We start from the raw sequence: 22870 nt of genomic DNA, 5'->3' as shown, positions 1-22870 counted from the left end.
CGACTGGAAGCTGGTTAGGTAAATTCAGACTAAGGATGTCGTAGATTCTCTATCACTTGAAATCTTTAAATGAAGATAGCTTATATTTCTAAAATATAAGCTATCACTAAACCAGGAGTTACGGACTCAATTCAAGATTCACTTGGTGGGCCTGTACTATGCAGGAGGTCAGACTAGATGATCATAATAGTCCCTTTTGATTTTAAAAATCTATGAATACAGCACACAAGCAACAATCACTTTCAGAAACTCAAGAAAAGGAACTTCTCCCTTCCCCCAGAAGCAGTTATCTTGCACCTCTGTCACTCTGCCTCAGATGTCTCACTGATTCAATCCATGAGTTATCTGGGAAATCCCTAGTTGAAGGCTCTGGATATCTACCTGGCCTGGAAACATGAGCCTGGGCATAATCTCCTTTTTTGCAGCTGCTCTGGCACATAAGGAAACCTTAGCGCTTCAGCTAAGGATAATGCTTTAACCCACACAATACACTTCACAATTCTCTGGATGCAGTTACAGCATGGCACCTTTAGCTCCTTCCATGGGGAGTTTCAACTTGAATGCTTAAAAATCAATGGGCACTACTGTGCAAACCATTAGAAATAGTGGACATCTCTATTTGGGCTGTGGAGTTCTGATGCCTGCTCCAGCTCTGCTTCAACTGTTCTCATAGCATATCCTCTCTACTGAGAATGTAGTGTGAGGGAAGAGCTCCGGACTGACCACAGGGATCCCGGAACAGCAGCTATGAACCCCACAGTATGCCATATTGATCACATGAGCAATAAAAAAGTTGTGGCTAATATGCTGCACTCTAAGCGCCAATGAAACAGTGGGACATTCTGAGACTAAGGGTCAGCTGAAGACAGGACTGCGTTTTTCTGGTAGCTCTAGCTGATACTATTGGAGCTTATAGGGAGTTATGCCTTCACTGCTTCCTCACCTCCTTCACCTTAGGGGACACCAGCAAGGCACTCAGAGACCTCTGCAGCAGACCTTCCTTTCTCCCTGGATTGCTGCTTCAGTACAGGAGCCAACCAAAGTATCTGTATCAGAAAATCCTCTTTAGAAAGCCAAAAGGAGCTCTCCCCAGGACAGAAAATGTAGAGCTTTCAAGATATCTTTCCCACAACTGGTCTTATGATCACTATAGAAATTGGGCAAGCTAATAAGGAGGTGAGTTTATACACAGGAACTAAAGTGGGGTATCAAGCTGAACCACCAGTGGTGTAATGTGTCCCTCCTCTCCACTCAGCCCAAACAATCTGGGAGACTGGACCAACCACAAGGCAAACCCAGTTTACCCATTTCCCACTGCACCCTCTAATGGGGAGTCCTGGAGACAATGGCATATCACACCCCTCCCAACTGAACCACTGACTTTTTGAGGTCAAAGGAAACCACTGCTTTCTGTTTTCTTCCTTTACTTTGGGCAAACTCAGCCCAGCCGTAGGGCTGGACTACAGGAGGCTCAAAAATAATATGAGCAATCACACATTTTGTGGTAATTCAGGAGAGTAACACAGAGCAACTGTTCCACTAGTTCTGTGACAGTACCAAATCCCCATATTCTTAGTTTTGATGCTTGGTAACTATATCGAATTAACTGGACTTTATAGTGCAATTTCTCAGAAACAACATGAGCAATCACACAAAAAATGATTTTATTTGTAGCAATTTTTAAGAATTCAAATTTTATTAAACATCTTATATAGTCTAACACACACAAAAATCATAAACATAGCTAAGCACGTAAGCAAGTACACATCTGAATACATTGCCTGTTGCAATATTGTGCATGCAGCTCACAGTCAACCTACACCAAATATCTTTTCATTTTGTCTGAGTTGATTACAATTAATTTTAAACTACATGTGGTAAAAGAAAAACTTGGAAAGTTTTTAGAACCTCTTAACTCTTAGTTCTCTTACTAGATCCTTACTAATAGTTTTTGACTTACCAATAATATCTGCTAACCCATTACTATTTTATTTGTATGTTAGAATAATTTGAGTGTAGCTCATAGTTAGAGCTCAAGACCTTCACCAGTGTAGTCACTGAAGAACAATTATAAGCTCCATAAGTTGTATAGTTCAGCCACCCCCCCCCCTCCCAAAACCCCTCAGTGATCCTTTATCAGCACTAGGGATGTAAATATCATTTAAAAAGATAACCGTTTAAACTATTAAAATATCGGTTAATCGATTAAAGGGAGAGGGGCCCCAGCTACCTAGTTTGGCCCAATGCGGCCTCCACAGACGCTCCAGGCCAACCCAGCAGCAGCTTCCCTTCTCTTCACTAACCAGGGCGCCATCCACCTCCTCATCCGAACTCCTTCCAGTGGCACAAAGGGAGGCCGGGGACTACTTTACCCCACGACAGGGCTTGCAGCACCTGCCTGCCTCCCCATCCTAAACACGTTCTCCCTGCCCAGCTGGTCACCCCTCCGTGAAGCTCCCAGGGCCGGCCCGGGGCTGCTCTGGCCAGCCCAGGGCTGCAGTCAGCCATGGGCTGGGATCGAGCTGGCGCGGCCCGGGGCAGGAGAACGGGATCGAGACCTGCGCGCAGGTGGGTTAACAGACTAATACTTACCAGTTAACCATTTAATATTTTACATCCCTAATCAGCACCTACTAAAAAATTTACCATTTACTTTTTACTGTTGATGTAAAAGGATTATTTAGTTTTCTTATCTTACAATTTTTGACAAACAAGATATATTAAGAAAAAAGTAAAATGAAAATAAAAAGCCTTTTGAATTCCTTAGAAACACAAAGCATATTATAACATATTCAACATTTCAGCTTCCACATTGCAATGTCATTGTGCTATATAAATGTCGTAGTAACACTTTCTTGCTCACTCACTCAATTTAATTATCTAATGAACTTAGTGAAAGTGTTAAGTGTATTTTCTTTGAGAATACATTTCAAGTTATATTTTATATCACTTCATTTGCTACATCTCTAATGAAATAAGAAACAGTAATATAGCATCTATTAGTTATTTCTAATGCACCCATCTCTGTGATATCTGGCCCCATTAATATCATTGTGGCTAATATTGACAACATTATTAAAAGCAACTAATGATCATTTCAAGAATTTCAGAAATTTACCATAATAAAAGTTTACAGTGATCTTGGAAAGCAATACACCCATAGAATGGTTCACTCTTCACAATTTCCACTGAGCAAGAGTTACCAAGGGGGATTCTTATTTTATGACAGCATCAATCTCCCTGTTATTTTTCTTCAGTTGCTGCTTGGACAATAGATCTTTTCATTAAACTTGTTCTTTTGGGGCAGATACATCTGCACTCTCCGGTTATGGATCTGTTCTAGACATCAGAGTTTCAAAATTACCAGAATAGTAGCACTGTGGTGCTGAGAAATTTAGTTTTGTCCACTCTGAAAAGGCACTATATTTGTAAAGTGCATATTATGTGACATATAATACAAGTTGGCTGTTCAGTTTTGTCTCCTAAAGTACAGCTACTTAGTTACAAACTGAAGGCTCTATTTAAAAAAAACAAAACAGGCATGCTATCTTATCCATACTGACCCCTATGCTGCTAAGTCAGGTTGAAGAAAGGGTGAACTGAACACCACCATCTGCCTAAAACAAAATGTTCAGGATATGAAGTAGTGCATTCCAGATACTCCTTATTTATAATGTAAACAAAGTTGAATTGTGAGCATGCGTTATCAATTAAAATAATCTGTCATTAGTGGTCTGATTATATGTGAAATAGTGGCAGTTGGTGTTTTCTCCTCACCTGAGTAGAGTGTACCAATCATACTAGATTCTTTATATCTGATTAGTCTTCCTCTAGTTTGTATAAGCTGCCTAAAATATCCCTTACTATTATATTCTTCGGCCTCAGTCCTGCACACACTTAAGCATGCATTATACTTTACTCATGAGTAGTCCTACTGAAGTCAATGGAACTACTTATAGAAGTAGTTAAGCATGTGCATATCTGCAGGATGAGGGCCTTAATTGCAGCCTCACATAACCAGCCTAATGTTGTATTTTCTTTATTAAAAACTTAACATAGAAGTACATCAGATTTAGTTTTAATATTTTTTTATAATCTATATATATATATACCCACATACACACAATTATATAAAACCAAATTTTAAAAATCTAGATTTTAAAACACACGTTTGAAGGAAATAGTATGGAATATGATTAAAGCTGTTTTCGGTTTCAAAGATTTCAGTTTTCATAGAAAAATCATATGCATGTCTCACTGTGCCCATTATTAGAGTTCCTTATCCCTAGACGTGTTGGGATTTGTTAAAACTATGCCTTCTATTTTACTGTTCCTTATTAGGGCAGGCATACCAAATCCCATATGATTTTTTTTCCAATCTCTCAAGCTAAACAGAGTCAGGCCTGTTCACTTCTTGAATGGTGGCCTAAGAAGAAAAGCCAAATGCTTCAGAAAGTGCTTTGTAAATCAGTAGGTTGCATTCTTCCCCTCTGAGTTAACACTAACCTAATGTCCAGCATCATGTTAGGGGTCAGTATGATACTGAAATGCAGTCTTCTAAAACTGAGATCCTGACCATTTGTGGTCACTGAAGATCCCAGAACAATTTTCATGAGGCTAGAGAGTATCATCAACTGGCTAATTTCCAGATTAACTAAATATATTCTACTTAATTTATATTCCCCTGCCATTTCAACTGGCTACAGTGTTCTCCTGAACTATTTTTTGTCTTGTCAAAACAGTTCCTATGTTTTACCCCAGAGGTGGCCACGATTCAGCGATGAGCCATTTGTAAAGAGTTTAAGGATAATATATAACTGTAAGATATCATATATACTTTTGGGCAACTATTAAACAGTTATTGTGAGGTCAAATTTGCCCCCAAATTTACATCAGTAAGTAGTAGTAGTAAAAACAAGTTTTTACAAAACCTAAGACCAACGTAAATGTTAAATGTTACATAAGATACTGAAGTACGTGAATGGCCCCATAGAACTGGGCGCTTAGTCTTACATAATTCATAATCATATTGACTATAGGATAGGATATGGAGTCACTTCACCCACCACTGAACTGTAGCTATCTGTGTGGTGGCAGGAGTGTCAGTTAGTTGTTTGACAGCACAAAACAATGAAGAAATACACTTATGTGCCTGCTCTGGTAAAATACATTCCTCTCCTCTTCACTCCTCAATATTAAACAACACAGTTAATACTAGAACTTAAAAATCTGTGGCTACTCAGGACTTCATAGTTGTCATAATTCTCTGCACCATGACACTCAGAACTTTACAGCGGAAACTGGGGACATAACTCAGATTCTCCTACTCCAAAAGCATAGGCCCCTACCACCTGCGTTCAAAGGAGTATCTCCTTTAGCTACAGTATAGTGTTTATGACACACCATTGAGCTGTTCTGAGACTGTGCAGGAGAAAGCAGTGAGGCCCATACACATTAGCTCTTTCATTACATACAAAATACAGTTATAAATATAAAACAGAGGTTGCTAATGGTGTTTTCACATTTACTCCCCGCAGCAGCACCTGGGCTGGAGGGGAGAGGCGCCTCTCCCGGCTGCAGCAGCTCTGGGTCTGAGGCAGCAGGTCTGGGGCTGGGTTGGGGCCGGGTGAGGGGCGCCTCTCCCCCAGACATGGCAGGTTTGGGCCTGGGGGAGAGGCATCTCTCACCAATACGGAGGTGATGTGTGACACACAACAAAATTCATGTGGGAGGGGTGGGCCTGAAGGGTTTGGAGTGTGGGAGGGGGCTCAGGGCTGGGGAAGAGGATTGGGGTCCGGGGGTGAGGGCTCTGGCTGGGGGTGTAGGCTCTAGGTGGGGATGTGGGCTCTATGGGGGATTCAGTGTGACTATTTTTTACTGCCCTATAGTACCTAAGAATAGTAGCAAGGATTTGGTTGTCTATAAGAGAGGCAGGGCAGGTAGCTCTTTCAAGCCAGAACTCTAAGCACCAATTAATCTTCTTGACTCCTCTATAAAAAGGTTTGACAGAATGTGAGGGTTTCTTTTATTTCTAATTTCAGTTGATAATCTCAATGTTTATTTTTAAGCATTCTTTTCTGTTTTTATTGATGTACACGTTCACAATTGCCCCAAAGTTTGGGTTTTAAGCATTTTTTCTATTTTTATCCATTTAAATTTTCACAGTTGTGGGAAAGTAGGGGCAGGTGTCAGATGCTGGGAGAAGCAGATAGTTATTTAATGACAGTAGAGGTTGAGATTCAAAAAGCTAAAGCTTTATAACCATTACAACACAAATTGTCCACATCACATGTCAAAAGATACACAGTAAATATCCTTAAATCCAACTCTAAGAAGTTCTCAAGCAGCATTTTTCTTTCTTTGCCTCTGTAAATTTCAAGTATCCTCAAGGGAACTATTATTTCACCAGCTGGTGTATGCACCGATACAAGATAATGCTGCCAAGCCCAGCTATGCATCTGGAGAGTCCATCTCAAACCCCAGCGCTGGAACTGGGTAGCGGTTGTAGACTTCAGACAGGGAGCTAGATCTCCCAAAAAGCCCCGATCCCCGCCCGCTCAGGAGCTGTTCGGTTCCAGCCCTGCTTTGACCCAACCACACCTGTAGCCCAGCGGGCTCCGCAGCTCTGCGCTCTGGCGGGGCGCTGCGCCCCAAGGCTTGCTCGTGCCTGTCGGGGAAGGGCATGGGGGAGCCGCGCAGGTCCCCGCGCAGCCGGGCTCTACCCGCGGAGCGTTGTGCTGTCAGGGTGCAGCGGGGCAGAGACGGCGCTTACCTGCGGCGCTGGCCCGGCGGCTGCTGCCCGCGAGCCCGGGCAGGCTGAGGGCGAAAGCCGGGGCGCTCCGCACAGAGCCGGCGAGCGCCCTCCGGGGAGCGCGGCAGGCCGGGGAAGAGCCGCCCGCCGCTGTGGGCGGGGGCCAGGACGGCTCTGTCTGCGCGCACGCGGGGGCGCTCGGCTGACTGGGGCGGGGGGGACGCGCGGGCGGGTGCCTCGCTGGGAAGCGGCGGGGGGAGCGGGGGCGCCCGGTTTCGAAGCTAGACTCGGCTCATCTCCTCCCGGGCTCGCCGCGGGGGAAGAGCCCCACACCCTTGTGCCGGCCGGGGGAGGAAGGAGACACTGCCCCCCCCCCCCGCCCCCGACACGCGTGAGGCCAACTGAGGCCCGGCCGAACGTGCTCCCAGAGCCAGTCCCTCAGCGGGTGCCGGGAGAGCCCCTGGGGCCGCCGCCCCTGCAGGAGGGCCCCGGGCTCCCCTGCTTGACCCCGGGCTAGCGCAGCTGCCAGCTCGGCTCCTGGAAGATGCCTCCGCCCCCCGCCGTACCCCCACCCCGTTATTGCGTGTCTCAGACCTGGCTCTGCTGAGGAACGTGCTTTCTGCACAGCAGAGTGGGGGGAGTTCCTGTCGCGGCTCCTTGCGATCCCAGGCAGGAGAGGCTTTCCCGGCCACAGGGAATCTCCTCTCAGGAGCGGGGCAGGGAGCCTCAGCTCGTCGTGGAAACTGGGAGCGGTTTGGTTTTCCCGGGCACCAGAAGTTCAGTCCAGGATCAGCAGCATCCTTCTTCTCCCAGCCTCTGATCTGAGCGTCAGCCATTGGCACCAGGCCGGCGCAGTTAGTGATTCCTTGCCAGGGAAATCCACCAAAGGAAACGTTGGGAAATGGAAATCCCATTCCCCACACGAAGCACCTCTAGGGCCAAAGCAAACCGTCCCCAGTGAATCATGCGGTCTTCCTGCCCTCAGACGTGGTTTCTCTGTCTGCATGGAGGCTGTGGGAGTTTCTGTAGGGGAAGCAGATTGCAGACCTAGTAAAGTAAAGGGATCAGATGGGGTAAGGATTGTTTATTAGTTAACACTGGAGTGAAGCCTGCTAAATAATAAATTGCTTAGATGGAAAAATCTGGACATGGGCTTTATAGCAACAGCTACAACTTTGTTATGCAAGAAAAGACTTGAGTCACTACCTTTGTTAGTCCAAATAACTTGTGATTTCTTCCTTCTGGCACACAGAGGGCCTAAGGGGCTCACGTCCAATTGGCAAGAGGGCAAGCTATCCATTCTACCACTACCAGGTAGGAAGCTCTAAGCAGAGCGCTGCAATTTTAGGTTACAAAAAGCACACATGAATTGTTGAGTTCAAACACTTAGAAAATTTGTCTGTGCTTTCAACAGTTACTTAAGGGTAGGCACATGTTTTTAATCATAAAAGCTACTTTCAGTGAAAGATTTGTAGGAGAAACAACTCACAGCCTCTAAGGTATGCAAAGGAAATGGATCCTAAGTGCATCACTCTGCACCCAGGGACTACAACTGGGAGACCCTAACATGGAAACATGAAAAGAAATATCTTTCTTTCAGAGTTGGCTGTTGTGATAGACCCAGTAACAAATGACAGAGGCAAATAGAATAGAAAAGACAAGACCCTGATCTATAGAAATGGGGCACAAACCATCTGTAAGTCTCAAACTGAAGGGGAGAGCCAAATCACTGGGGCTTTAGTCTTGCCTCTATCCAAAGGGAACAACAAAATAAAAGTGAACATTTAAAGTAATAGTTGATCAATCTCATCACTTTAAAAATAAATTCTGAGCAGTTACTATTGAGTTCTGTTTCATTACCATCAGTATTTATTTGTACCAGTATTTTCCCCAGGAATTGAAATTTGGGAGGAAGGGAGTTTGAATTTACAGGAGAGGTGATGGCTGGGGGGTGAGACCATGAGGGCGAAGGTGGGATGTATGGCACCATAGTAAAAGCTGAAAAATGTTTCAGGACCATTTAATTAGATTTAACTCATGTTTTAAAATAATCATACAAATTAAAGTTGGATACTCAAGCCTTCTATGAAGCACTACATCTACATCCTTGTTGGTTTCTTGCTGTAATTTTTCACAGCTCTGTTAATGAACTTTTTGAATGTAGTGCATTCATCTTTGATAACTTCTTGTGTGTCCAGTACTTCCAACTCCTTCAATTGATATGCTAATGAGTTCATTCACATGATCAGGCAGAAGGCAATTTCTTTCAGAACACAAAATTCTATTCCAGGATGAAAAACTAACACTCAACTATAGCTGTTGTGACTGGGAAAGAAATGAATTCCTACTTCTTTCATCCCAGGAAACAGCACAAAGATCAGGTCGAGCCTCTGGTGATGATAAAAAAGAAGTTGAAGTCAAATCTTCATTCATTCATTCATTCATTGTATGATATTGCATTCTGTGTTCAAATTCTCTATTCTGTCCTGATCACATGGCAGCTCCATTGCTGATAGTGCCTCACTCCACTCAACTGTCACTGTTGTAGATTTGTAAGAATCAAGTCTGTGTACTTTTTCAGCTGGTTTAACAAACACTTCTTGTTCTCTTCACTTAAGGATTCAATATAAGTGCCTTCATTAGTCAACTTCTGGACTGAAGTCTTTGATTCTTCCAGTACGTTTTCAATGGACAGCTCTCTGATCCAAGTGTAGCTTCCATTGCTGGACAAACTACTACTATTGCAGATGCCTTGATGGCATTGTTTAATGATCCAAGTGGTTTCAACACTAGACTTACACGAGAGAGAATGGCGATTATCTTCTCTGAATGTAGTAGCAAAAGTAGTCCACCAGCCTCACTACTTAGATCTATTCCATCTTGGTAGATATTTTCCAAAGCCACTAATAACAGTTGCAGTAATTTTAAGACAACATCCAAGGATCACTCATGAGAAAGCCAGCAGGTTTTCCCAGGTTGGACTAATTTGACCTTCAGTCCCAAAGTATCTTCTATTTTTTCCAAGACATTCAGGTTTTTTTGGACTCTTGTTGAAAAAAAGACATTAAATGTATGGCTTTTTAAATGTCTTTTGAAGATTCTGCATCTTGTACTAGTGCTAGTTGAATAGATCATAGAGAATCACAGGACTAGAAGGGACCTTGAGAGGTCTTCTAGTCCAGGGGTTCTCAACCTTTTTCTTTCTGAGCCCCCACCCCACCCCCAACATGCTATAAAAACTCCATGGCCCAGCCATGCCACAACTGTTTTTCTGAGTATAAAAGCCAGGGCCAGTGTTAGGGGGTAGCAAGAATTGCAATTGCCTGGGGCTCCACACCATAGGGGGCACCATGAAACTAAGTTGCTCAGGCTTCAGCTTCAGCCCTGGGGGGTGGGGTTCAGGGCCCCGGGCTACAGTCCCACATGGCGGGACTTCAGCTTTCTGCCCTGGGCCCTAGCAAGTCTAATGCCAGCCATGCTTGTCGGACCCCCTGAAACCTGCTTGCGGCCTCCCAGGGGTCCCCGGGCCCCTGGTTGAGAACCACTGTTCTAGTCCAGTCCCCTGCACTTAAGGCAGGACTAAGTATTATTCTGTATCAGTATTATAAGTATCCCTGAAATGTGATTGTCTAACCTGCTCTTAAAAACCTCCAATGACGTAGATTCCACAACCTCCCTAGGCAATTTATTCCAGTGCTTAACTACCCTGACAGGAAGTTTTTCCTAATGTCCAACCTAAACCTCCCTTGCTGCAATTTAAGACCAGTGCTTTTTGTCCTATCATCAGAGGTTAACAAGGACATTTTTTCTCCCTCTTTCTTGTAACAACCTTTTATGTACTTGAAAACTGTTATGTCACCACTCAGTCTTCTCTTCTTCAGGCTAAACAAGCCCAAATCTTTTTCCTCATAGGTCATGTTTTTTAGACCTTTAATCATTTTTGTTGCTCTCCTCTGGACTTTCTCCAATTTGTACACATCTTTTCTGAAATGTGGCACACAGAATTGGACACAATACTCCAGTTGAGACTGTATCACCACAGAGTAGAGCAGAAGAATTACTTCTTGTGTCTTGCTTACAACACTCCTGCAAATACATCCCAGAATGATATTTGCTTTTTTTGCAAGTGTTCCACTCTTGACTCATATTTAGCTTGTGATCCTCTATGACTCCTGTGACGTTGCAGTCTATATGGTTTTATAAAAATATGCTAATAAGTGAATATAATGTAACTGGAATATGCTTCATGCAAAAGGTCTCTTGTAAGGTATTATTACAAAGCTTATAATCTACTAAGTGTAATTATCCTATTTGTATAAATGTACCACTCTTGTATCTGAAACTAGAAATATGAAATATAACTTTGAGGCCTCTTGTAATTATGCAAAGTGTGGGCCATTAATGGTGGTTTGGAATCTTGATGACTCCCATTAACCAGATTAATTGTCTGTAGATGGGTGTGTTTTACCTGTAAGTCTTCCTGTATATGTGTGTGCTGGCAAGTGGGCAATGAAGTCTTGCAGTGACGTGATCATGTCACCTGAACTGGAATCCATCTTTAACCTGGTGTCTTTCCATTGAGAAGGTGTGGGGGGGTTGGGAACCCAGAGAGGGACAAAGGATTCCCGCCTTATGCAAAAGATATATAAAGGGGAGAGGAGCCATCATGAAGAATCCCATAGCTACCACCTGAGCTGGAACAAGAGCTGTACCAGGGGAAAGAATTGTGCCCAGGCCTGGAAGGTGTCCAGTCTGAGGAAAAAACTTACTGAAGCATCTCTGAGGATAAGATTATCTGTATTCAGTTTAATTAGACATAGATTTGCGCATTTTATTTTGCTTGGTGACTTACTTTGTTCTGTCTGTTACTACTTGGAACTACTTAAATCCTACTTTCTGTATTAAATAAAATCACTTTTTACTTATTAATTAACTTAGAGTATGTATTAATATCTGGGGGAGCAAACAACTGTGCATATCTCTCTATCAGTGTTATAGAGGGTGAACAATTTTTGAGTTTACCCTGTATAAGCTTTATACAGGGTAAAATGGATTTATTTGGGTTTAGACCCCATTGGGAGTTGGACATCTGAATGTTAAAGACAGGAACACTTCTGTTAGCTGCTTTCAGGTAAACCTGCAGCTTTGGGGCAAGTAATTCAGACCCTGGGTCTTTGTTGGAGCAGACGGGAGTGTCTGGCTCAGCAAGACAGGGTGCTGGGGCCCTGAGCTGGCAGGGGTAGAAGTAGTCTTGGCACATCGGGTGGCAGCTCCCGAGAGGGTTCCTGTGATCCAACCCATCACTCCCAGATTCCTTTCCACAGTACTCCTTCCTAGGCAGTCATTTCCCATTTTGTATGTGTGCAATTGATTGTTGCTTTCTAAATGGAGTACTTTTCATTTATCCTTATTGAATTTCATCCTATCCTCCAAAGCGTAGGCGCCAACTCCGTGGGTGCTCTGGGGCTGGAGCACACAGCTGCCCGTGGCCCCGCCCCCCTGCTCCAGCTTACCTCTGCCTCCGCCTCCCCCCTTCCTCCCAGCGTTTGCGCTGCGACACAGCCGATTTAGGGCAGGGACTTTGCGGATGGGGTTGGAATGGGGGCGGGGCCAGGGATGGGGTGGAGTCAGGGCGGGGCCAGGGGCGGAGAAAGGGGCGAGGGGTGCGGGCAGCCAACAGTGCCAAGAAAGTTGGCGTCTATGCTCCAAAGCACTTGCAATCCCTCCCAGCTTGGTATTGTCTGCAAACTTTATAAGTGTACTCTCTGTGCCATTATCTATCTAAATCGTTAATGAAGATATTGAACAGAACTGGACCTAGGACCAATCCCTGCGGGATCCCACTTGATATGCCCTTCCAGCTTGACTATGAACCACGGATACCTACTCTCTGGGAATGGTTTTCCAACCAGTTATGCACCCACCTTATAGTAGCTCCATCTAGGTTCTATTTCCCTAGTTTGGTTTGAGAAGATCATGCGAGACAGTATCAAAAGCCTTAATAAAGTCAAGATATACCACATCTACAGCTTTCACCCATCCACAATGCTTGTTATCCTATCAAAGAAAGCTATTAGGTTGGTTTGATATGATTTGTTCTTGACAAATCCATGCCTACTGTTACTTATCACTTTATTATCATCTAGGTGTTTGCAAATTGATTGCTTAATTATTTGCTCCATTATCTTTCCAGGTAAATAAGTTAAAATGGCCTCTGCAGTGTGTAGAGGAGAGATTAGGGTTACACTTTTCTCTGAGAAAGATATGTCTTCCAGAGAAGTTTGCAGCTCCATCAAATGCACAAGCTGCCATCTGTTTGGTGTCCAATTTACAAGCATTTAACTCTTTCTAAGATGTGGGCTGTCACAGATGCAGCCGATGTGTCTTCTACAACCTGAACATCTAGAAATGCATCTACTGGCCTACCACTGACATCAAGATAATGTATGCAATGACTTAATACTTGATGTCCATTTGCATCCGTGCATTCATCAGCCATGTATGTGAATTTTTTGAATGTGGTGAGAGAGTTCTTCACTTTTTTGACTGCGGAGTCTTTCACTGTTGCACCACATGCTTCTAACCAGTCAGCTGAGTTTCTTGCAGAAAGATAGTGACCACTTGCTGGTCTTGTTTGGAACCAGTGTCCAACTTCAGGGATAATAAGTGACAATGCACTTAATATAGACCTCCAGTTTGTAGTGTGTGGTATTTCTTGCTTACATAGGAAGTATGTTGCTAAGGCCATGTTTATTGCATAAACTGTGTTGTGTCTCCAGCATTCTTAACAGCCTCATTAAGTACTTCTAAAATTGGCTTTAGTACAAGCTTTCAAGCTTCACATGTTATGCCTGGCTTATACAGCTTTCTGTATGTCAATGCAGTTCAGAGGTTTGGTGTTTTGCAGTCTTTTCATATAGTTTGTCAGCACTGGCTTTGCTGATCAGTCTGGCAAACCAAGCTCCTCCAGTTTTACCAATTGTAGCAGTGGGAAGCTTTACTTCTTTGTAAGTTTTTTGCAAGAGATGCATTAGTAGCTATCTTTTGTAACTTCAATAAATGGGAAAAGTTTGACCAACAACCATCAGGAATTACCTTTAGGTTGTGGAGAAACTGTTTCTTCAGTAGGTAGCTGTATTTGTGCTTTGGGGTGTTCAGATGTAGATACACCACTTGAACCTTCAGATAACATGTTGATATATTCTTGGTAAGCATAGGTGTAGTTTGACTTCTATATTTGGGAGGGGGGCAGTGCCCAGAGGTGCTAGAGCCAGCTCTGCACAGTGGGGCCCATGAAGGGAGCGCTACCTCTATTCCCCAATTAACCTCTGCAGGCTACCCAGCCTGTCTGGGTTGGGGGGAGGGCCACAACCAAAAATTATAAATCAAAGGTGTGGGTGGGGCTCAGCTCAAAAAGTTTGAAAACTGCTCAGGGTGCAGGCAGTGGTGTAGCTCAGGGGGGATAGCTAGGGGCTGTGTGCCAGGAAAGGGCGCCCTCACCCACGGTTGCCGCTCCCTGAAGGTTCTGCCAGGCCTAGAGCCGGGTCCCCTCACCTGAGCGGCTCTTACCGAATGGGCCCGTGTGGTAATCGCCACTGACTGTTGTTTCTGTAGACCAAGCTCCTTGATTGAATGCAGCAATCAAAAGCTATATTGTTGCTTACTGACAAACAGAGAAATACCATCAAGTTGAGCGGAGGGCCTCACTTCGCTTGGCTAGCAAGACTACGCTCGTTCTTTAGGGCCTGGTCCATTGCTTATTTCAATTAAAGAGTTTGCATTGGCATCAATGAACATTAGATCGAGCCCTAAATGTAAAAAAAGCTTAGCATTAGTTCCTTCAAGCTCTGATGGGATTTCAAACAGATATGGTGATTTAAAAAACAATAACAAGAATGCTTTTTAATTTTTTTCCCACTGAGGGAGTTTTGTTCATGAATATTAGTTGTTCATGGTGGTTAAAAACTAATGTCATTTAAGGCAGGCATAATACAAACTATACCAGATGTCACTTTTTCTATGCTTGATAGTGCCTTCAGTAATATCAGAAGAGACACATCTTTCAGAGTAAGCAATAAGAATATAACCTTTAAAAAACAAACTCGATAATGCTGTTCTTTTATTACTGAGTTGATGGATGTATAGCACATCTTAAATCTTATCATCCTAGTTTAAGAACTTACCTTTTGGCTACGCCCAGAGCTTCCCTTATACTCCAGTCATATGCCCAATCCCGCCTCTGAACTCAAAATTCTTTTGCTCTTTGAGGTCATTTATTCCAGTTAATCCATCCTTTGTGTAAAGAAGTTCTTTCTGAGTTTGCTTACATGACTGATAACACTTATCCAGCATTTTACACTCTTCTAAAATGTAGCTTCAGCAAAGGAATGAAGGCGAAATACTTTAAAAAAAACCATATGGTTCTCACAAATGGCATTTCTATTCCTTACAGTTTATAATTAGCTAAATATATTATTTAGTGCTAATGACTACATTTCCATATTTATAGATATCTAGTACATTGGTAAATATATCTAGTCAGGATTCAGGCGAGCCATAGAGTGGTTTATGGTCACTATCCAGATTGCCAAGGAGACATTTCATGATGTTTACTGGTGAAACAAGTTTGAGAGATGATTTGAACAGGGGCTGGATTGCAATTAAATCAGTGATTTCAATATAATGAATGCCCTGAACTCTTCTGGAGATTGTACATTACCTATTTTCATGCAGAACAAATGTATTGGGTAATGTCACTATGTTAAATTCATTCACAGAACTTCACTGGTGCTGTGAAAACTGAACATTATGTACTCTTCCTAGGTAACTTGAAGCTGGTGTGTTCCCACTTTAGAATCCACTGAAATAATTTCATCTTGGAGCAGAAGGAATGGTAGAAATTATTTGCACTTAGGCCTTTAGTGACCTATAATATCTAATGATGTTTGCACAGAATTCTTTAATTAAATGAGTTTTTAAAAGATTAAATTACAGCAAAATTTAAATTATGCTGATTTAGGACCAAAACCTGCTGGTTGTGCAGGCAAATAATCAATCCAATGTTTTCCCTTGGTGCTTCAATAGGACAAGATTGGCCTTTATGTATTATGGTTCAGTGTCTGAATATTGTCCTTGACCAGGGCTAGTGTGCTGCTAGGTTTTATTTTTTACTGAGATTAACTGGCTATATTGCTTCTTCAATGGAAGGAGTAATATTATGCTGTTACAAGGGCCTAACAAAGAAAATGTATTTTGCTATTTTATACTTGTTACTTCTGTAAACATAGAAAAGTTATCATTAAAACTTATCTGCTTTCAATTAACAAATAGGAATATAATTTGTTAAAAATGTATAAATGAACTATCTCTATCCACTATAGCCATTTGATGAACATAGCCTGTTTCCCATAAAGCTGTTATAAGTTATTTTAGTGCTAGTATAATACTCATGTATAGAACTGAAATAATTTAATGGAACACTGCAGGTATCAACTGCAGCACACACAGGCAGGACTCAAACTTCCCACCAACTCCTCTCCCCCCCATCAGATACAAGACAACAACTCAACACTAAGATAAAGATACAGCATCATCTATTGGTGGCAGTACAGTCTAACATGATCATTACCAGTTTCACTCCTCTAGTTGAGTAAGAATTCAAAACAGTAACTAAACTTTTAATATTGTTGTAGCTCCTAGGAATCCAGGAAGTCTGCCATCCACACAAGTTTCTGGGTTGTTCTGCCTGTTTGAGTCATATATTCAGTCATGGAGACATGATTCATAGTTGGATCTAGGCTATCAGTGAATACAGGGTCCATGTCCTACAGGTTAGGCCTATCTGTTGTGGACAGACTACCTATTGAAGACTTTAGGATAGTGAGGTCTCAAGGACACCCTGGCAATTCTTCACAACCTGTCCCCCACCACAGCCACAGAAACCTGCCGCGATACCTCCAATCCTCCTCTTCAACCTTTTAGGATGGTTATTGAGCATCCTCAGTATTTGCATTCTCCTTTTCTTTCAATGAATCTGTTCAGTTCTCTGTGCACTGCAAAGGAGTGAACTCTCACTTTTTGCATCAATGAAGATAAATTGTTAATTTTCTTATTTAGTGTGTAAGGTCCCCTCCAAAAAGGAGTAAATTTGGCATTTTTTCCAGGCTACTTTTTCCAGCCACACCATCTCTCCTTCTTGACTGGGCACAGAATTCTCCTTTTTCCTGGCATCTTGTGCTTGACTTGTGCTTTTCCAGCTCTTTTGTTCCTTCACCTTCTGGAATGCTGTCCTCAGTTCACTTACATAAGACTCTGCTGTGTCAAAAACCTGGGTAGGTTCAAGGAGGTTTACTGTGTCTTACTGCCTGAACCTCAAATCATAGGAAAGCATGGTTTTGTGGAGTCCAAATATAATCTCATAAGGAGAATAATGAATACTTGAGTGCCAGCTGCTGTTATACGCAAATACAACAAAAGGTGTCTCAGCATCCCAGTCTTGTTGGTCTTCACTGACTTAGACTTAGACTCTAAGCATGGAACCAATGGTGCAGTTTACTGTCTCCACTCCCTCATTTCTCACAGGATGGACAACATTGGTCCTCATCTTAGTTTTCTGGAATTGTTGCCAAACCTCATGTAATAAGTGATTTAAATTCCTTCTTCTGATTGCTGCAGATGTAGCTTGGTGGGCTGAATGCAATACTACATATTTCATCAATGCTTTTGAAACTGTCTCTGTCCTTTTATCTGTTAAAAGCTGCACCACCATGTATTCTAAGGAGAGTCATACACTACCAGCAAATACAAATTTCCAGATGGCATTTCTGGTAGTGGGTCTTTCAAGTCAAGCAGAATGAACTCCCAGTCCCATGGCCTACTAGCATGGGGCATTTCCCCTAAAGGAGTTCTGCCTCTCCTTGCTGCTGCTTTCCTTTCTTGACAGACAAGATAGGAAAGCCCACTGTCCTTTACAGCTGCAGCCATGCCTAGCCAATAATATCTATCAGATACCTGGCTCAATGTCTTTTCATACCACAGGTGGCCTGCTGCTTCATTATCATGAAGACACTCCAGCACTGTTCTCCCTAAGCTTCTTGGCATGACAATCCTGTTCTTGTCAGATGTTGTCGCAAGACCAGGCTGAGTCTATTCTCACTGCCCTCACCCAGGTGAGAGCATCTGCCACCACATTTTGCTTTCCAGGTTTATAGTGAACTGTGAATGTATATTCAGACAGTTTGTGAATCCACCTCCACAGGCATCCTTCTGGGTTGTAATAGTTGCTTATAGAACTCCAAAGATTTGTTGGAACATTGCAAGTAATAACTCTGGCACAAACAGGCAGGACACAAACTTCCTACTACTACTCCCCCCGCTCAACCCTCCCCCCAATCAGATACAACAACAAAACACTAAGATAAAGTTACAGCACCATCTATTGGTGGAAGTGCAGTTAGCTGTTATCATTAAACTAGTTAAATCTGCCAGACTGAAAGCAGAAGCCCTCCATTTATCCACAGAATTGCTACAACATTGCCCTCAAATGAAGCCTGATTGGAGAACCACTTTGAGTATTTCAGTCTCCATATGGCTACTATGGCCCTGTGGCACTCTGTACCTCAAGGCAGCACCCAGGAACCCCCATATTCAGCCCTGTCATATAATTATGATATATTTCATAGAAAGTAAGCCATGTAAGATAGCATATGAAAGGTCACGATCTCCTGAAATCCATTGTTCTGTCCAAATATGTATATCATTAGTGTGTATGAAGTTATGAGATGTCTGGTTGTAAGTTTGAGAGTCTCTACTGCTAGGTGGTGGTCCACTCCCAGGAGGGTGTTAAGTGACCATTAATCAGCAGGGGAGTTGTAAACATGGGATTTACAATACTGTAAGAGGGCTGCACAAGCCTCACACAATGGGGGATTGCTCAACCCTGTGACTCAGCAAAGCCCACCAGGACGTGTCTGGCTAGTATTTTCTAGGCACATGGACTGAGGGTATAAAATAAGGGACAGTGGCATCGTGCCTTGGCCTTTCTCCTCTCTCACTTACGCTGGAAGCAACAAGAACACTGTGAAGACAAAGATTTGAACTGAGAACTGTAACATCTAGTGGGGTGAGAAAAAAGACGGTTACTCACCGTTGTAACTGTTGTTCTTCGAGATGTGTTGCTCATATCCATTCCATTAGGTGTGTGCGCGCCGCGTGCACGATCGTCGGAAGATTTTTACCCTAGCAACACCGGCGGGTCGGCTGTGGAGCCCCCTAGAGTGGCGCCTTCATGGCGCTGAATATATACCCCAGCCGACCCGGCGCCCCCTCAGTTCCTTCTTGCCGGCTACTCCGACAGTGGGGACGGAGGGCGGGTTTGGAATGGATATGAGCAACACATCTCGAAGAACAACAGTTACAACGGTGAGTAACCGTCTTTTCTTCTTCGAGTGCTTGCTCATATCCATTCCATTAGGTGACTCCCAAGCCCAACTTAGGCGGTGGGGTCGGAGTGAGACATTGCTGTGTGCAAAACTGCTGATCCGAAGGCAGCATCGTCCCTGGACTGCTGCACTAGTGCATAGTGAGCTGTAAACGTGTGGACTGACGACCAAACCGCAGCTCTACAAATGTCCTGGATCGGAACTTGCGCCAGGAAAGCCGTCGAGGAAGCTTGGGCTCTCGTGGAGTGAGCGGTGAGGTGTGGTACTGAGACACCTGCCAGGTCGTAGCAAGTCCGGATGCAAGACGTAATCCAGGAGGATAGGCGTTGTGAGGAGACCGGTGAGCCTTTCATTCGGTCGGTCACTGCAACGAAGAGTTGCGTCGTCTTTCTAAAGTGCTTTGTGCGGTCAATATAGAAGGCCAGGGCCCTTCGCACGTCCAGGGAATGCAAACGTTGATCCTGGCGAGTAGCATGTGGTTTAGGGTGAAAAACCGGGAGAAATATATCCTGGTTGATATGAAATGGAGAAACCACTTTAGGGAGAAAGGCAGGATGTGGACGAAGCTGCACTTTATCCTTGTGGAAAACTGTGTAAGGGGGCTCGGATGTAAGCGCCCTGAGTTCAGAAACGCGCCTTGCTGAGGTGATGGCTACGAGGAAGGCTGTCTTCCAGGACAGGTACAGAAGTGAACAGGTGGCCAGTGGCTCGAATGGAGGACCTGTGAGCTTGGAGAGAACCAGGTTGAGGTCCCACGTCGGAACGGGGTGACGTTGTTGTGGGTACATCCGGTCTAAGCCCTTGAGGAATCTAACGACCATCGGGTTAGAGAATACCGAGGACGCGAGTTCCCCTGGATGGAAGGCCGATATAGCGGCCAGGTGAACTCTAATTGAAGATATCGCCAACCCTTGCTGTTTTAGGGAGAGGAGATATTCCAAAATGAGAGGGATAGGTGCGTGCAACGGGGACGTGGCTCGCTGTTCGCACCAACAGGAGAACCGCTTCCACTTGGCCAAGTATGTGGTCCGTGTTGAGGGCTTCCTACTGCTCAGCAGAATCTGTTGGACAGAGTGAGAACACTGTTGCTCTGCCTGGGTGAACCATGGAGCAGCCACGCCGTGAGGTGGAGTGATTGCAGGTCGGGGTGACGCAGCCGGCCGTGGTTCTGCGTGATGAGATCCGGATACAACGGAAGCGGGATCGGTGTCCGAACCGAGAGTTCCAACAGCGTGGTGTACCAATGTTGTCTCGGCCACGCTGGAGCGATCAGAATTACCTGTGCCTGGTCTCTGCGCAATTTGAGCAGTACCTTGTGGACCAGAGGAAACGGAGGGAAGGCATAAAACAGGTGGTCTTTCCAGGGAAGGAGAAACGCATCCGAGAGGGAGCCCGGAGCTCGACCTTGCAGGGAGCAGAACACGTGGCACTTCCTGTTGTCTCGAGATGCAAACAGGTCTATGTGGGGAAACCCCCACTTCTGGAAGACGGAATGTATAATGTCCGGACGGATAGACCACTCGTGCGTTTGAAAGGACCTGCTGAGCCGGTCCGCCAGAGTGTTCTGGACTCCAGGGAGGAACGATGCCGTGAGATGGATTGAGTGGGCGATGCAGAAGTCCCACAGGCGAATGGCCTCTTGGCATAGAATTGACGAACGTGCTCCTCCTTGCTTGTTGATGTAAAACATGGCCGTGGTGTTGTCGGTGAGAACTAACACACAGCGGCCACGTAGGAGATTGAGAAATGCCTGGCACGCCAGGCGCACCGCCATCAGTTCCCGAACATTGATGTGTAGGGCTAGCTGAGGTGCAGTCCACAGGCCCTGGGTATGGTGCTCGTTGAGATGGGCGCCCCAACCCAGAGATGAAGCGTCTGTGACCAGGTGCAGAGAGGGTTGTGGGGCGTGAAACGGCATCCCCTCGCAAACCACATTGTGATCTAGCCACCATGTGAGGGAGGTCAGGACCGAGTTCGGGATTGTGACCACCATATTCAGGCTGTCCCGATGTGGGCGGTATATTGATGACACCCAGGTCTGGAGTGGGCGAAGCCGAAGTCTGGCATGCCTGGTTACGTACGTGCATGAAGCCATGTGACCCAGGAGGGTAAGGCACGACCTCACCGTGGTAGTTGGGAAGGCCTTGAGTCCCTGGATGAGGCTCGTGATGGTGCAAAAGCGATTGTCTGGCAGGACGGCTTGTGCGCGTCTGGAGTCTAGAACCGCACCGATGAATTCTATTCTCTGGGTAGGTTCTAGAGTGGATTTGTCCTTGTTGAGTAGGATACCCAACTTGTTGAATGTGCGCACTATTATGTGGACGTGAGCGCGAACTTGTTCCTTGGTACGACCGCGTACCAGCCAGTCGTCTAGGTACGGGAACACCTGTATCCCTTGCCGACGAAGGTACGCTGCCACAACAGCCATACATTTCGTGAACACTCTTGGGGCCGAGGATAGGCCGAAGGGAAGGACTGCAAATTGATAGTGCACTTTGCTTACTAGGAATCGCAGGAAGCGTCTGTGAGGCGGGTAAATTGCGATGTGAAAGTATGCGTCTTTCATGTCGAGGGCGGCAAACCAGTCTCCAGGATCGAGGGAAGGGATAATGGCCCCCAGAGAGACCATGCGGAACTTCAACTTTACTACGAATTTGTTGAGTCCGCGCAAGTCCAAGATGGGTCGCAGACCTCCTTTGGACTTGGGGATGAGGAAATAACGGGAGTAGAATCCCCTGCCCCTTAATTCCACTGGAACCTCCTCTATGGCCCCCATAGCGAGGAGCGTAGAAACTTCCTGTATAAGAAGTTGCTCGTGAGAAGGGTCCCTGAAGAGGGACGGGGAAGGGGGGGAGGAGGGGGGGATAGAAGAAAACTGGATAGCGTATCCCCTCTCCACCGTGCGGAGGACCCAACGGTCCGAAGTTATAAGGGACCAAGCACGGTGGAAGTGGGAGAGGCGATCCCGAAAGGAGGGGGCTGGATCCTGGGGGATGACTGGGGCGCCGTCCTCGACCGCACCTTCAAAAGTTCTGCCTGGGGCCTGAAGGTGGTCGAGGTGGCCCCTGGTTCTGGCCGGGTTGAGGGCCGGTCCACCTTCTTCTACCACCTCGCCCTCGCCTCCGGGCCGAGTCTTGTCTCTGACGAGGCGGGGGGGGGTAGAAGCGCTGAGGTTGCGGCCTAAATGGCCTGCGCTGGGGGCCCACAACATGCATCCCCAGGGAGCGCATGATTGTTCTCGAGTCCTTGAGGCTCTGCAGGCGGGAGTCCGTCTTATCCGAGAACAATCCATGCCCCTCAAAAGGCAGATCTTGTAGGGTTTGCTGCAGCTCCGGAGGCAAACCCGAAACCTGAAGCCAGGAGATCCTGCGCATAGCGATGCCCGAAGCCAGGGTCCTCGCCGCTGAGTCTGCAATGTCCAAGGAGGCCTGCAAGGAGGTCCGAGCCACCTTCTTGCCCTCCTCTACCATGGCTCCAAACTCTTCCCTGGACTCTTGGGGAATCAACTCCTTAAACTTCCCCATAGAGTTCCAGGAGTTGAAATTGTAGCGGCTCAGTAACGCCTGTTGGTTCGCCGCTCTCAGTTGTAGCCCTCCGGCTGAGTAGACCTTACGGCCAAACAGGTCGAGCCGCTTAGCCTCTTTTGATTTAGGCGCTGCAGCCTGCTGGCCGTGGCGCT

General features: G+C 45.2%; 1 protein-coding gene across 5 annotated transcripts in view; it reads right to left on the bottom strand.

Annotated features, from left to right (window-relative positions):
• Positions 1–7808, bottom strand: part of MATN2 (matrilin 2) — a 101370-nt gene extending 93562 nt beyond the window's left edge. For 2 of the 5 annotated variants that reach the window (XM_005291635.4, XM_065582161.1), the window contains exon 1: positions 7346–7808. The gene's annotated coding sequence lies outside the window, so the exon portion shown is untranslated. Of the gene's footprint in view, positions 1–6772; positions 6908–7345 lie in introns of those variants that run through there. The other 3 variants (XM_005291636.4, XM_065582160.1, XM_042845083.2) reach the window with 2 other exon arrangements.
• Between the last annotated feature and the right edge of the window lie 15062 nt (positions 7809–22870).

The sequence above is a fragment of the Chrysemys picta genome, chromosome 2 (assembly GCF_011386835.1).
Source record: "Chrysemys picta bellii isolate R12L10 chromosome 2, ASM1138683v2, whole genome shotgun sequence".
NCBI classification, from domain to species: Eukaryota; Metazoa; Chordata; order Testudines; family Emydidae; genus Chrysemys; species Chrysemys picta.
The sequence above is the reverse complement of the archived record's forward strand: the minus strand, read 5'-3'. Positions and strand labels throughout refer to the sequence as shown.